Source organism: Erpetoichthys calabaricus, chromosome 3 (assembly GCF_900747795.2).
Source record: "Erpetoichthys calabaricus chromosome 3, fErpCal1.3, whole genome shotgun sequence".
NCBI lineage: Eukaryota > Metazoa > Chordata > Cladistia > Polypteriformes > Polypteridae > Erpetoichthys > Erpetoichthys calabaricus.
Genome location: NC_041396.2, coordinates 34,606,411 through 34,623,190, shown reverse-complemented (window position 1 = coordinate 34,623,190; position 16,780 = coordinate 34,606,411). Strand labels below are relative to the sequence as shown.

General features: G+C 37.5%; 1 long non-coding RNA gene across 1 annotated transcript in view; it reads left to right on the top strand.

Annotated features, from left to right (window-relative positions):
* Nucleotides 1-13,251, top strand: part of LOC127527158 (uncharacterized) — a 108,471-nt gene extending 95,220 nt beyond the window's left edge. The window contains exon 3 of the long non-coding RNA XR_007934456.1: nucleotides 12,489-13,251. This is a non-coding gene — a long non-coding RNA (uncharacterized LOC127527158). The remainder of the gene's footprint in view (nucleotides 1-12,488) is intronic.
* Nucleotides 13,252-16,780: the final 3,529 nt, after the last annotated feature.

The following is a 16,780-nucleotide window of genomic DNA, read 5'->3' as shown; positions in this document are numbered from 1 at the left end:
TAATATCCCCTACCCTAAACCTACCTGAGTACGGAAGCGTATTAGGGCCATGGAGAAGAAAAAAATAAATACGGACACAGCGAAGAAAAAAAAAAAAGCATGTCGAGAATAAAGTCAACATGTTGACTTTATTCTCGTTCGTAGTTTATTTTGTCATTAAAGTAGAATGTCGTAAACGTCATTTTAAAATCAATGTTTAATTTACTGGATTTTCTCAAACCCTAAGTAATGTAGCACATTAAATTTGTGTTAAGTGTTCCCTGACCCATGTTACTCAGTAAATGCTTCTTAAACTGACTTCTGTCTTCAACTTTATTCTCGACATATATAGGTGCTGGTCATAAAATTAGAATATCATGACAAAGTTGATTTATTTCAGTAATTCCATTCAAAAAGTGAAACTTGTATATTAGATTCATTCATTACACACAGACTGATGTATTTCAAGTGTTTATTTCTTTTAATGTTGATGATTATAACTGACAACTAATGAAAGTCCCAAATTCAGTATCTCGGAAAATTAGAATATCAATTAAGACCAATGCAAAAAAAGGATTTTTAGAAATGTTGGCCAACTGCAAGGTATGAACATGAAAAGTATGAGCATGTACAGCACTCAATATTTAGTTGGGGCTCCTTTGGCCTGGATTACTGCAGCAATGCGGCGTGGCATGGAGTCGATCAGTCTGTGGCACTGCTCAGGTGTTATGACAGCCCATGTTGCTCTGATAGTGGCCTTCAGCTCTTCTGAATTGTTGGGTCTGGCGTATTGCATCTTCCTCTTCACAATACCCCATAGATTTTCTATGGGGTTAAGGTCAGGCGAGTTTGCTGGCCAATCAAGAACAGGGATACCATGGTCCTTAACACTAGAATTACCAGAGCCTACGAAAAAACTCGTATATCCGGCCCACCTTAAATCGCTTCTTAAAACCTTTCTCACCTCTCCGCCAGCGTCTTTTGTCATCTAAATGTACTGATAAAGACAAGCTGCCAGCAGCCGGCTATTCCATCCCCCCAACGACTTAGAACGTAAACAGGCTTTTCCCAGCTCTTGCCTTGATTGATTACCTGGGAGTGAAGTGGAGTTTTAGAGTAGAAATAATAAGATTGTTATTTGAAACACACGCATTTCATATGTGTTGCATTTCTACAGTAATCTGTGTAAACACATTGTTAAAACAGAAACGTGTTATATATTCCAGTAGCAATTGACAAAATGTAGGCATAAACTATATAATGTATGAAGCCTGAAGTCCAAATATCAAAGAAACACTTTTTTACTTAGAGTCAGAACAGGAGCTTTTTCAGCTTATTCAGCTTCTGATCTGACTCAAACAGCGCCAGTATAACTTCACACCCAACCTGACGCTGTTCGTTTTCAAATAATATTGCATTACTTCGACGATGTTTTCTGATTGGTACTATTCGCGTCATAAAATGATTTCTTCAAAACGTCACATATATTTGTCTCTTTCTTTTTTTAAAATGTGTGTTGTAGCACTCAGCAACTGGCCACCTGCATGTTCTTGCGCACACTAAACAAGACGGCGCTATATGCAATCATCAGATTCAAATGTTAAGTTATATAGCACAGAATGGAAATCAGCAGTTCTTAGCATTCCACCATGCAAGCTGTCATATCAACCGCCTACTGTAACTTGCTTTCTTTTTTCTTCGGTTATAGTCTTGAATAAAAGTGCACTTGTTTTGTTATACTTTTACATCAACATATGTTCCTGTGTTTGAGCTACATGGGCATGCTCAAAAAATACACGTATAATGCCACGAAAAGTGCATGCAGACACTTCAGTTCGCAAGCATTGGTACAACAATGCAGTCACAAGTACACTGCAGGGCTTTAGCGCGTCTTTATGTGAAAACAGCATCAGATGGGGAGTGTCTGATGATTGCATATAACGCTGAAGTTACTGCTCTTTACTATGCTTTCCTCTGCATGTCCTGGAGTACAAAAGAAACAGCATACAGCAACATGTGGGGGACTGGCAATATTGGGGGAAAAAAACACGCGGTCGTATGTATCGTGATACACTGCAGAACTATAGCGCGTCTTTATGTAAAAACAGCAGTGTCAGGTGGGGGGCGGTAGGGATGGATCCTGAACGCGACTGAGACAATGAAAAGTGAATTTTAAAAAAGTAAAGCTAACCTTTACAAATATCATAAATTACACCAGCTGTTACAGACTGAAATCAAATGTATCTTTTTATTTTAAAATAGTGAAAATAAGAACACTTCTCAAATGGGAGTTGTGCAGGATCGAACTCATGACCTTCTGATTCCCAGTCAGCGACTGATACTGTTACGCCACGGAAGCAGTGATAGTTAAGTTATATCAATGTCTCACACTAAGGCGGGTTTTTTTGGCGGTGGCTTTTTTTGTACCTTTTGTGAAAGTGTTTCTTTGATATTTGGACTTCAGGCTTCATACATTATATAGTTTATGCCTACATTTTGTCAATTGCTACTAGAATATATAACACGTTTCTGTTTTAACAATGTGTTTACACAGATTACTGTAGAAATGCAACACATATGAAATGCGTGTGTTTCAAATAACAATCTTATTATTTCTACTCTAAAACTCCACGTCACTCCCAGGTAATCAATCAAGGCATGAGCTGGGAAAAGCCTGTTTACGTTCTAAGTCGTTGGGGGGATGGAATAGCCGGCTGCTGGCAGCTTGTCTTTATCAGTACATTTAGATGACAAAAGACACTGGCGGAGAGGTGAGAAAGGTTTTAAGAAGCGATTTAAGGTGGGCCGGATATACGAGTTTTTTCGTAGGCTCTGGTAATTGTAGTGTTAAACCAGGTACTGGTAGCTTTGGCACTGTGTGCAGGTGCCAGGTCCTGTTGGAAAATGAAATCTGCATCTCCATAAAGTTCGTCAGCTGCAGGAAGCATGAAGTGCTCTAAAACTTCCTGGTAGATGGCTGCGTTGACCTTGGACCTCAGAAAACACAATGGACCAACACCAGCAGATGAAATGGCACCCCAAACCATCACTGACTGTGGAAACTTTACGCTGGACCTCACGATTCTGTGCCTCTCCTCTCTTTCTCCAGACTCTGGGACCTTGATTTCCAAAGGAAATGCAAAATTTACTTTCATCAGAGAACATAACTTTGGACCACTCAGCAGCAGTCCAGTCCTTTTTGTCTTTAGCCCAGGCGAGACGCTTCTGACGCTGTCTCTTGTTTAAGAGTGGCTTGACACAAGGAATGCGACAGCTGAAACCCATGTCTTGCATACGTCTGTGCGTGGTGGTTCTTGAAGCACTGACTTCAGCTGCAGTCCACTCTTTGTGAATCTCCCCCACATTTTTGAAGGGTTTTGTTTCACAATCTTCTCCAGGGTGCAGTTATCCCTATTGCTTGTACACTTTTTTCTACCACATCTTGTCCTTCCCTTCGCCTCTCTATTAATGTGCTTGGACACAGAGCTCTGTAAACAGCCAGCCTCTTTACCTTTTGTGTCTTGCCCTCCCTGTACAAGGTGTCAATGGTCGTCTTTTGGACAACTGTCAAGTCAGCAGTCTTCCCCATGATTGTGTAGCCTACAGAACTAGACTGAGAGACCATTTAAAGGCTTTTGCAGGTGTTTTGAGTTAATTAGCTGATTAGAGTGTGGCACCAGGTGTCTTCAATATTGAACCTTTTCACAATATTCTAATTTTCCGAGATACTGAATTTGGGACTTTCATTAGTTGTCAGTTATAATCATCAACATTAAAAGAAATAAACATTTGAAATACATCAGTCTGTGTGTAATGAATGAATCTAATATACAAGTTTCACTTTTTGAATGGAATTACTGAAATAAATCAACTTTGTCATGATATTCTAATTTTATGACCAGTGTATATATATACACACACACAAGAGGGCAAAACCAAAGAAGAATTTAGAACAGCAGTCTACATTTTAATGCTGGTGTTCCAAATTTTTATGTTTCTACACAAAATGAACATTCATAATTTACTGATAAACTCTAAAAGAAGGCTACATCACTCACTAATAAATGTGGTTGCAGGCCACGTCAAGACACTATAAGCATAAAGCATATAGTGTACTTACTGAAAGCTATGAAATACAAAGATGGCTCTCATGTGGGCTAAGTAAACACAGTCGCAAAAAGTATAGAGAAACAGGCCTTGTGACAGATGAATGTGTTAGGCAGCTACTCAAGAGACCTTAACAGATAAACCTGTTTTATATACATTTGCATTGTGTTGAAGTGGACTATCAGTAACTCCTATAACTGCGAATTAATAATTTATTACAGAGTTATGGGCTATTTTCAGGTGCACCAGCCACTACAGAGAAAAGTTTATAGACAATAATATATGTTTCCTAATTTTAAGTTATCTTAAACTTTTCTATCATAGACGTGAAGAGAGTACAGGGACATGAAAGATGCAATATGCCAAAAGAGTAGTAAAACATAAGCAGTCATTTTCCCACCTTCCAGTTATTGCTATCTAGTTAACATAAAATATTAACAATTGATGGGAAAGTGGCCACAGCCAGTTATAACAAAGATGCAAAAGCTAAAAACGTAAAAAGCTCTTCCACAAGAATCCACCTGAGCAACTGAAACGAGTGTTCTGCTCCTACTATGAGAGGGCTCTGTTTGCTTTATAAATAAGGCAGTGTTATCCCTACAATAATAATTACTGGGCAACCGCCCAGTAACCCATAGACTCATCCACTGTGGATTATTAAATTGTTGTGAAATTCAAAGGGGACATATTGAATGCCGAGTTGTCAACTGTGTTTTGTTTATTTTTGTAAAATGTTTCTATTCATATTTCTGAGTTTGTTACATCAAATGGCCATCAAAATTACTTTCACATTGCACTATACACAAGACGCAGTGGTGATAGCTCCAGCGACTGATGAAGGATTCAATTTAAGCAACTCCATAAATGCAGTGTGCCTTCAGTGTAAAACTTGTAAGTTGTTTCAAGATGTAAATCTGACACTGCCTTTCAGTAATAAATCCCCTTCTTTCAACTTATAAAGAAAATTAAATAAGTATTCTTACCTCCAATTTTTACTGAAATACTGAATGTAATTTAATTTTAAATTTGAATGTATGGTTTTTTGTGGCCAAGTTTTTATTTGTAATTCAATTTAAACTGTGTATGTATTCCTTTTTTGAGGTAAAAAGATTTTTTTTTTTTTTGCATTATTTGCTAAGATTATTTGTCAGCACCAAAACCCCCACCCAAACCCCTCTGGGTCTACAACCAGTGCCATGTACTAATACAGATTTTCTAGGGTTGATTGATAATTTCTAATCAGGTTGTTAGTAATTTCATTATATACTATGTTTTCCAAAAGTTTATAAATATGCAAGAATTAATAATTGGAAATTATCTTAGCCTACCTTTATCCAATAAGGGTCACTGGGGGTGTCAATTCTTGCAGCATCAGGAACAAAATGTTACCCATACCATAAATAAGACTGGAATTCATGTCAGTCCATAGACTCAGAGTGGCATTAATGTAAAATCACCAGTAAGCCTAATGTTCACTTCTTTGAGAAATTAGAGAAATGTGGAATAATAACCCAAGAAAATATATGGAGTATATGCAAACTACTTACATAGAGTGCCCATAAATCAAATATAGGTCCCTGTAGCTGCAAGAAAGAAGTTGTAACCACTGTGCCACCGTAGACCACCTCAAATCTTTTCTCATCATGACACAGATTAATTTTTCAAGCAATCTAATAAACGGGCAAAACCATTATCCTCAATATAATTTCTTTTGTTTATTGCAGCCAACATTTTAGATGTTAAGGACAATACTGATGCTCTGTGCAAGAGAGGACAGAGCCGATTATACTTCCTTAGAAGGCTGGCGTCCTTCAACATCTGCAATAAGATACTGCAGATGTTCTATCAGACGGTTGTGGTGAGTGCCCTCTTCTACGCAGTGGTGTGCTGGGGAGGCAGCATAAAGAAGAAGGACGCCTCACGCCTGGACAAACTGGTAAGGAAAGCAGGCTGTATTGTAGGCACGGAGCTGGACAGTTTGACATCCGTGGCAGAGTGACAGGCGCTGAGCAGGTTCCTGTCAATCATGGAGAATCCACTGAACAGTATCATCTCCAGACAGAGGAGCAGCTTCAGTGACAGACTGCTGTCACTGTCCTGCTCCACTGACAGACTGAGGAGATCGTTCCTCCCCCACACTAAGCGACTCTTCAATTCCACCTGGGGGGAGTAAACGTTAACATTATACAAAGTTACTATCTGTTATACCTGCATTTTTATCACTCTTTAATTTAATATTGGTTTTTTTATCAGTATGCTGCTGCTGGAGTATGTGAATTTCCCCTTGGGATTAATAATTCTATTTATATAGAAAATAATGTAGGTGGGCATAAATCTTCATATCATCCCGTTATTGTCCGACATTTCCCTATCAAGGCTAATTTGTAACACAAATTTGTCACAACTGATTACACTGTTATAGACTCGCATCTTCTCCTGTATGAGACGCCACTTCTCATGACTACTGTGATCAATTAGTCCCATGCAGTTTCACGATAAATCATGACAAAGTATAGTATTTGAGAAACAAATGTAAAACATTTGCTGAATCCTATTCAGCTGTACTAGCATCATTTACCCCTGGAGGGGAACTATGACTTTAAATTTTTATTGTAGTCGAACACTCACTTAGATACTAATTCTTGAATTGTGTATTCTAATTCTGATAGTTGTTTTCTGGCATATTCTACCTTTGTTCAAAAAGAATCCACCACTTGAAATTTACCATGAATGTGTGTCATCGTGACTTACTGCAAAGGAGTGCTTTTGTTTTTAAGCTGGTGTTTTAATGTTTAAAACTGAGGTCTTCCTGTAAAACACGCCGTGTACAACGAAAAGACTCCAGTGTGCATGACAATGAATGAGCTAATTCTCTTTAGGGCATACTTGTACAGCATGATGTTTTTCAAATGATAAAGCAGTGAATAGCTTGTACAAGGACAAGGCCAGTGGCCTTTGATGAAACCTCCAGGCAACATGAATAACTTGATTAAAAATAACATTCACTATACACGTTGTAACAAAGTTACAAAATGTGCTGTAAAGTGTTGAACACATGACCTGTACAAGTGGCAGTTGTGCACAAAGCGAAGTGAAAATGGACGTTATGTTCAATGCACAAAGCCCACCACAAATCAGCATGGGAAGGGTGAGCACCAACAACAAATTCCTCTGCAGAGACAACCTGACAAATTTTGCACCTCTGGGCTCTCATTTATCCACTCACTATACAAGACCTCATTTACCCAGCAGCAGGGAACATTAACATCAACTACAGAAGCATTACATGAATCAAGTTCACATAAAACTTGATTACCCATTACGACATGAAAATTACTAACACATAGTACAACTGTTTCATTTCATAGCAAGGGGTGAGCTCCTTAAAATGAAAAAAGGTAGTGAGTGCAAGTTACAAATTTAGACAAAAGAACATTTTATTCACCTTGATCCTGTCAGTATAGTGACCATAAACCTACTGTCAGAGTGCTTGGAATTTACACTTGGCAACAAGATGGAAGGATCATAAATGTCTTCATAGCATGTTAGCACTTGAAAAACAACTGCAACCTGTGTGATTAAAACAGTAATGTAACAAAGGCCTACAGAAACTGGAGATTGCAAATATATCCATTAAAATATTGATTAGTGCAAAAGACAATCAACTTTTTTCTTTAGTATAATACCTCCTCTAGGCTTGGTGACATTCAGTCTTCAAAGGTTTTTACGGTGAGAATGGAATCAAAATGAAACCTAACAAGCAGCAAATCAAGACATCAACACTGAAAGATGCAGCCAAATGACTGTAGCATTGCTGTTTGTCATGTTGTGTCCCAAAAAGAGACAGGAAGAGAGCTTGGTGTTCAAGCAAAGGACTCACCAACATTAAGTCAGTAACTTTGGTGATGATGTTGACAATGAAAAGCTGAGTGTAAATATAAAAAGACATAACAGATTAAACAGGCCAGTGCATTTGAATTCATTTTTAAAACAAAAATATTTTTCAAATGTAAATTAGGAAGTTTATGCTTGCAAGTTTATGCTTCCCATTCCAACTTCTCAGCAGCAAGCACACACTGCCTCCCAGTTAAACAGTTAAAACCGTAACATCTACCTTTTGGCTATACATATTTAGGCCGGCATACTGACATAGTGGTTCGCCTGTTGCCTCATAGCTGTAGAATTTTGTGTTCGAGTGCCAGCATTAGGGCATTTGTGTGTTGAGTCTGAAATTTTTATCCTGTCTGTGTGTGTGTTTTTTTTTTCTCCAAATATTCTGACTTTCCATCAATATTTTAAAAATGGAAGCATTAGGTTAACAAGCATCACATCAGCAAGTATGGATCGTGCTCAGCAATGTCATATGCTGCAGTGTTTTCATCCTGTCTTGAATCTACTGCAAAGTCACCAAATTCACAGCTCAAAGTGTGTGAAAAAATACAATAATATGGGACAGATAAGTGGCAAATGGGAGTTAGTGCAAATAAACAAAGTTTAAGCATAGGATTAGAAAGAATGACTTGAAAGAAAGACTTGATATTCCTAGTACACTTGTCATGATACATATCTAGACAATGTACACAGTTATGTTGTGCTGTATAGTATACTGTGTGAAGAAAAACTCCACTGTGGTTATAATGTGTAGGGTGTACTATGGTCCATGCTGATTATATAGTCAATACATTTGTTTATGTGATCATTTGTTAAAAAGCAATCACAGACTGTCCTGGTGTGTGTAGAGATGCCATGTTGCAAGCTAAAAGTGAGAATAGACACTATGTTATATTTGACAGCGTGATTAACAGAAGCTGGCAATATACTTGTTGACTTCTGGCACCATGTGATGCTAACACATGGTATGAGATGGTTCAACACCCAGGAGTGGGGGTCGTCAATCAAACAAAGTAAGCTATGAAATATGTTATTAGTACATCTCCATCCAAACCACAAGTATAAGTAACAAAATTTACAGGTAACAATCTCAATCCTGTCATGTATCTTGGTAAACTACAAAGATGGAGCATTATGCTGCCTGCAAGGAGCTATTAAAAGAAACATCTCTGACACTATACTCACATGTCCAAATACCATGTCAGGAAATGCAACTCTTGGCTTGATTATAAAAGGATTGGCATCAGGCAGTGTGAGGCCTGCAGCAGTGTGCGGTTTGCCGAGATAAACCATGTTGGTATTTGGATGGCTTAGCACTGTGAAAATGACTGCTTGTTCTAGTTTGGCAAGGAGATGCAGCCAACCCTTACAACCAACAACAAAACAGTGACCTGCAGTTTAACAAATACAAAGAATAAAAAAAACATGCAAAATATCAGAATGTTCAGAAACAATCAATATGTTTTTACTTTAATGAGTGTGGAATATACATCTTTTACACATGTTCTTTATTATCCAGTTTGCAGAAGAATTACCAGTGAATCATCTGTATAACTGTATAAACTTGCATGTTATTTATGTTTATAAAGGGCAATCAAGTGGTACAATGATTAATACTGCTGACTCATACAGTAGTTCCAGGAACATAGATTCAGCTCTCAGGTTGGTCAATGTCTAGCAGTTATAACATTCTGTCCATGTATATGTGGGTTTCTCAGGGTGCTCCAATTTCCTCTCACATCCTAAAGACAAGCATGTGACATTAACTGGTAACTCTAAACTGTCTCAGTGCAATGCACTGTAACAGACTGGCTTTCAATTCAAGGTTGTATCCAAAGTTGATGCTATGAATATAGGTTCCATGCCCCTGTAATTATACAATGGAAAAGGAAGGTTCACAAAACAGATAGATGAATGATGTACTGTACAAAACACTGAACAGGGCTCAAACAAAAAAAAATACAATGGAGCAGAACTGTTTGTTCATACCCTCGAAGACCAGTTCTAATCTTCCTTGAAGGGGCCCAGTGACTTTAGGTAAATAAATGAATCCCGTGATATCTATACTCTTAACATATTTGACAAGTCAAAAATAAATAAAACATCTAAGTTTGTCTCTTAGGGAACAACTAACTGATTTATTCAACTTAATAAATACTTAATTAAAATTAGACTTTTTGCTTCCTAATTTTTGAGTTCACTATTTGAGATTTGTTTTTCCATGAAATTTAATAAACCTGAGTTTATCTACAAACTCAAAGTCATGAAACTGTATTTAACTGCTTTGATGTATACAGTATACTCTGTGTCTAATATGTCTAAACAATTTTACAATAAGCCGGTATAATTCCAGTAACACTATATGGTAAGAGTATATCATGAGTCTGCAAAGGAGTAGCAAATGTACTGTCAGTCTGATCCGAGTCTATTCGATGCAAGGGCATTCAGTTTAAAGAATAACTAATATTAAAAAAACTTCATCCATCCATCCATTTTCCAACCCGCTGAATCCGAACACAGGGCCACGGGGGTCTGCTGGAGCCAATCCCAGCCAACACAGGGCACAAGGCAGGGAACCAATCCTGGGCAGGGTGCCAACCCACCGCAGGACACACACAAACACACCCACACACCAAGCACACACTAGGGCCAATTTAGAATCGCCAATCCACCTAACCTGTATGTCTTTGGACTGTGGGAGGAAACCGGAGTGCCCGGAGGAAACCCACGCAGACACGGGGAGAACATGCAAACTCCACGCAGGGAGGACCCGGGAAGTGAACCCGGGTCCCCAGGTCTCCCAACTGCGAGGCAGCAGTGCTACCCACTGCGCCACCGTGCCGCCCTATTAAAAAAACTTTCTTATGTAAATTCAACCACGTGAACAATTGCTCATATCAGTTTTCCCTGATTGCACAGCGTTGATTAGTTCTAAATTCATAAATCAAGCATAGAAATATGTTCCTAAGACGTTAGACTAACACTGGAGTCACTCAGTCGGTCATTCTCTAACCCACTTTGTTCTCTGGGGTATGCTGGAGCCAATCTCAACTAGCACGGGGTGCAAGGCAGAAACAAACCCAGGACAGGGCATCCACTTCACCCGAATACATACACAATAATAAGCAGGGCCGACAGGTTAGGAGAGGTGATAATGTGATTACTTCGGGTGGCATTTTGGTAATTTTAATATACTGTACCTTTCTTTTTTATGTATTCATTTTATTAATGTAAAAAAAAGTGTGACCCCTAAGAAACATACACATCTAGTGACTGTTTCTTGTGTATATCACCTGTAAAAACTGAGCAATATTTTCATTTTAAAAGTTTCAATTTTCTCATAATGTAGTTCGCACCAGCTCAGCACACTGTACAGAAACATCAATGATACTTACAGTGCATGTGTCCAAGATTCAAAATGACATTCATTTAGAAGCTACAGGTCAGTATGAGATACCGGCACTCTCCTCATATTTACATATCGCCTTGTATATACAGTACACTGCTTATGTCATTTTGTAAAAAAATTTTTTAATGTTAACAGTCACATGTGCAATGTCTATTAAAAGTCTCTTACATTTGCACAATGCGTTTAGTTAAAAAGGGCAGCTGCCTTTTAGCTTGCAGGACCCATGCTTTACATTGTGAACTCACAAGGAGCTGTAGCCCATCATTGAATTGTCAGGCACATAGCAGAAATAAAATTAAGATGGGAGGTCAGTCCATCATGGGGCACATTTACCAAAACTGCATCATTTTGAAATCCCTCTGCACATTTTTTTAAACTTTAGTACCTGGACATGAGGAGGATGCGCAAGGAGTTTCAAACTGCCAAGGTAAATAGAGAAGCAAGCAGGAGTAGCAATACTGCCAAGATTAGTTTCACGCTCAGTTTCATAATAAACATTTGTATTGTTTTTTTATGCCTATTTTCCATTTTATTGTTTTAGAGCTAGTTTTTCTCATTGTTTTACATTTTTTCCAAAAGTAATATTTTTAACGAATTAATTTATTATTTTTTTGTCAGATATTCCTATGCAGTGTACGATTACTCTATGGTATGTATATTAATTGTATACATATTTTATGTATATAAATTGTAATGTCTCATGCCTAGGTTGGATATATGCAAAGTGGGTATCCATTAATATCGCACCTTGCCTCAGGTGGCCATATTTGAAGCACCAGCCCTGATTATGATCTTGTCTCTGATTAAACATAAAGTTACAATGAAAACCATCTGCCGAAGTCAATTACTGGCTTGTGAATTGTTCCGATTTAGAGATTTGTGTCTATTTTTTGGATTCTGGGCATTTCATTCTGTTTTCATATCTCAGGATAAGTCCATTTTGTTAATCAATAACTACGGTTATCACAAAAATTTTCTGATGACTAATTCAAGTGTTTTGTTTTTGCAGCTTTGTTTTCCACAAAATTGCATTAATGTGGTTATTAAAGCTATTTATTACATCTGCCTCATTCCAGAGCTGATTATTAATTTTGTGTTTTAGGAAGGGACCAGCTGTGAAACTCCTTCACTGACATTCAGTCATTCACTAAACGACTCCTGGAATGCAAAAGACAGAAGATTCCAAGTGCTCATTCTCCTTCAGGAAGCTGGTTTCAGATGGTGGCTTAGAGTTACTTCATGAAATGTATCTAGCACCATTTGAAATCAGTGTTCTTGGAGTGAGAGAGAAATCATCTCGCTGGCATAGGATCACTATTGGACTTTAGCAATAACAAGAAGACAATAAATTCTTCAGCTACAGTCAGTGCAATGATTAATGAATGCTCTTTCATCTTTCAATGAATGCCATTAATGAATGCTCTTTTTTAATAAATCTCTCTAAAAGAACACCACATCTAAAATGTCAGGCTCATATATACAGTATATATACACACACACATACCCCATTATCTTAGTAGAGCATATATATGCAGATAGATTTAATATCCAACCCCAGGATCACAATTCAGTAAACAAGTACTAACAGACCTAATGTTGGACAACCCTCTTACCAAGGTTGACTGATTTCTTTTGGTGTTCAGAGTCACTATTAGTTTCTAGCACCATTTGAAATCGGTTACAATGTAGGAGGAAGCACAGCATACCTCAATGCAGATTACTTCTAAACCCAAGTAAAGTAATATTATACTAACACTGTAGCACTGACACATAATGTATTTTCTGGTTTGTCTTTTGTCTCTCTGTGTCACCCTCATTGTGAACCCTGTCACCAACCAAGCACCTATAATAAAGTAAAGGAAAAATACAGGTACATTGGGTACATGGTCATAAGGAGGACCTTTGTGGGGTATGTTCTGTTGCAGTAATTTCCAGGAGGTTGCCATGGTAAATGGACGCTAATTTACATTTAAAAAAGCACACAAAAGGGCAAGAGAGCAAATGAAACTTGAGGACAATGTTTTTGGTGGAGAATACAGTCGTAGTCTCTCCACTGACAGACAGGAGATTGCCTTACTTAAAGGTCAAAACCTTTTTCAATTTGAAGGTTGCCAACACAAAGACTTCATAGGCTGACACGCTGTAGGACAGAAGCTGATGGGACAGTAAACAGGGATTAGATTGGGTGAGCTGACAGCAGTCTTTTGTAGGATAGCACGTTTTGGGGACACTGTAAAAAAAGAAAAAAGGGTAGTTTAATTTAAGAAGTGACAGAAATAGTATTTTTCCTTACATGTTATTTGTTTACTGTATGTATTGGTCAGGGGGTGCATTTATGGATACGATTCCTGCCATTTTTGTTTGTGTGTTTTTATATAATTAATGCATTTGTTTTCTTCTGTTTCTGTTGCTCTTTGTCATTTTGTTGATAGTATTTTAATTACTTTTTTTTTTAAAATTTATTTGATGTAGTCTTAGTTAATCAAAAAGTTTTTATTTTGTAGTAGATATTTTTCATAAATGTTTATATTTCAATTGCATTGTGTATAAGCTGAACAGAGATAACTAATTTTCTTGTTATTTCTATTTCACTGCCACTCTCAGGTGTACCCGAATTACTTCTTTACATTTGATTTGCTCTTCTGAATCTCCTGGACTATGAAACTCACCTCAACTGTGTTCATTTTAAACTTTATAAATGATGGTTAAATACGTCTTTCATTTTTTTCTAAATCTGTATGTTAAAACTTTTCATTTCTCCAAATGACAATGCAATGATTTCAACAAAAAAGTTGAATTGAACAACCACTAAGTTATAAAAACAGCAACGTATTCCTCCTTCGGACTTCTAAAGGGTCTTTGATGTAACCTTTTGATCATGTAAACTGACCTTCTTTGCCAAAAGAGTCAGTCAGTCATTGTCCAACCCACTATATCCTAACACAGGGTAACGGGGGTCTGCTGGAGCCAATCCTAGCCAACACAGGGTACAAGGCAGGAACAAATCCTGGGCAGGGCGCCAGCCCACCACAGGGCACACACCCACACTAGGGACAATTTAGGATCCCCAATGCACCTAATCTGCATGTCTTTGGACCGTGGGAGGAAACCCACGCAGACACGGGGAGAACATGCAAACTCCATGCAGGGAGGGCCCGGGAAGCGAACCCAGGTCTCCTAACTGCAAGGCAGCAGCGCTACCACTGCGCAACCCTGCCAAAAGAGTGTTCAGACAAAACAGTTCAAAAATCAGTTGAGGACATTCTAACATGAAGTAGGGCTGTCCAAAGTACTGAATTTTAACTACTGCACTGCATTTCTATCAGACCATTTCTTTTTGTTGAGCTAGACATTCCTTAAAAGTGTCTACCAAGTTTTCAGTGTACACATCTGCACAGTGCTTTGAACCTTTTTCTTGTCTAGAATCTTAAAGTATATTTTCACTAAATTGTCTACACACAAATTAAAATATACTTTTGTAGTTTATGCCATTACCTTAAATAACCTTGACAGAAGCCACTTTGAGAAATATGGAAAATTCCTCTCCACTATAAAATGTTACCAACATTATAAAAAAATCACCTATGTAAAACATAGTTTTGATCATATTTCTAAATTTCCTACATGTTTAAATTATTATGCAATTTTAATGACTTTTGATGTTAATTTGTTTAATAGCAAGATTAACAAAAATATATCTTTTTTAATTTTAAACCTACTTAAAGATTATAAAACGGAGACTAAGAAAATTGCATTGTACCAAGGAGTGCCACGTGAAGTCATTCCTTCCCTCGGCCATAAGGCTCTATAATAGGTCACCCCAGGGCCAAGGAGGTAGTGTGCCCTCTGTGTGTTGAGTGGTTCTGAGCTGGTCTGGCAGGCATCTTAACAGACAAGGACACCAATGACTGACATCCTTAACTGTGAAACTGTATCTGATAAGTGAATGCAATTCTAATCACTTAACCTTAGTAAATACCCACACTTTATTAACAGGCTTATACTGTAGATAATTTTTGTAATATGTGTATATATGTCTTGTTTATTTATGTGTGCTGCTGTAATCCTGAAATTTAATTCAGGATTAATAAAGTTGGTATCTACCTATCTGTCTAAAACATCCCTGTATTTTTCAATTAAATTCCATTTATTATTGTAATTTATATTTCTTAATTATAAGCCCAGTCTTTTATACAGGACTAGTGAAACACATGCACCTATGGTCTTTAAATAAAATGCAAACTAAAACCAAGTTAAAGAAAAGGATCTGGTTACTTCTTCTATTTTCAAAATAGTTATTTCTTTCAGTTCCCCTAGAAGTGATGATGTATTTTATTACTTCAGTACATGTCTCATCTAGAATAAGTGTAATGTTTCAACATATTCTTTTGTTTTCAACATGAACAAAATACAACTTGAGATTGATCGCATACCTGATATAACTTTGTTATGTAGGTTTCTTCAAAGATACACCATTGAAAGAAGGTAAAAGCAGTGTTTTCATAAGGTTGTAAGTTCTAGACCTATTTGTCAATTTTCTCAATTGGCAACATGCATTTCTGTCTCTTGCATTCTGTATCCTGGACTTTGCATGCCTATCACATATGTCTGCTACTCAGTTGCTGTATATTCAGCATTATTATTTGCTTTTTTATATGGTTCAGTGGCTTGTCTTATTGTTTCTCATTGTCAGTTTGCTGTCCTTTATTTACGCTGAATCAAGTTTGATGATCAATAAACACAATACTTACACCCATGAACCCTGAATATGTAGGTTCCGTGTCCTGGGGGATTATCAATAGATGGGCTTATGGGGACAGTATTTTTATTACAATAAACTTTTCTGGTCACCAGGTTGCCGTGGCCTAACATTTCTTTAATTTCCCTAACATATCAGGCTATATTTAGGATTAATCCTTGCTTGTCTATGTGATTTGGCATCTTGTCTGCTTAATCTTTCTCATTCTTCATTATTTAATTATCTTGTGCAGTGTGCTTGATGCTCAGCAGATGTTCCTTTTCTTATTTTTCTTTCTGCTATTGTAATGGTTATCTCTTGGTTCCTCTATCACTTTGCCATAAACACATGACCACAGGTCAGTTTGATATCCTTGATGGCCACCAGGTTGGCACTATCTAAAAATGTATATTCGGGACTACTTCTTGCTTGTCTGTGTGTGTCAGTATCTTGTCTTCTTATTCTTTGTCATTCTTCATCACTTAACTGCCTTGTGTGATGCTTGACACTCAGCAGATGTCACTGCTCATCTTTTTTTTTTAGCCATGTTGGTGGCTATCGGTCGGTTTCTTGATCTCTCTACTGTAAACTTAAGAAATCACACTTGGATGTGTGAATAGTGCTTGTTACTACTGTAGTACATGAGCTTGGCAGTT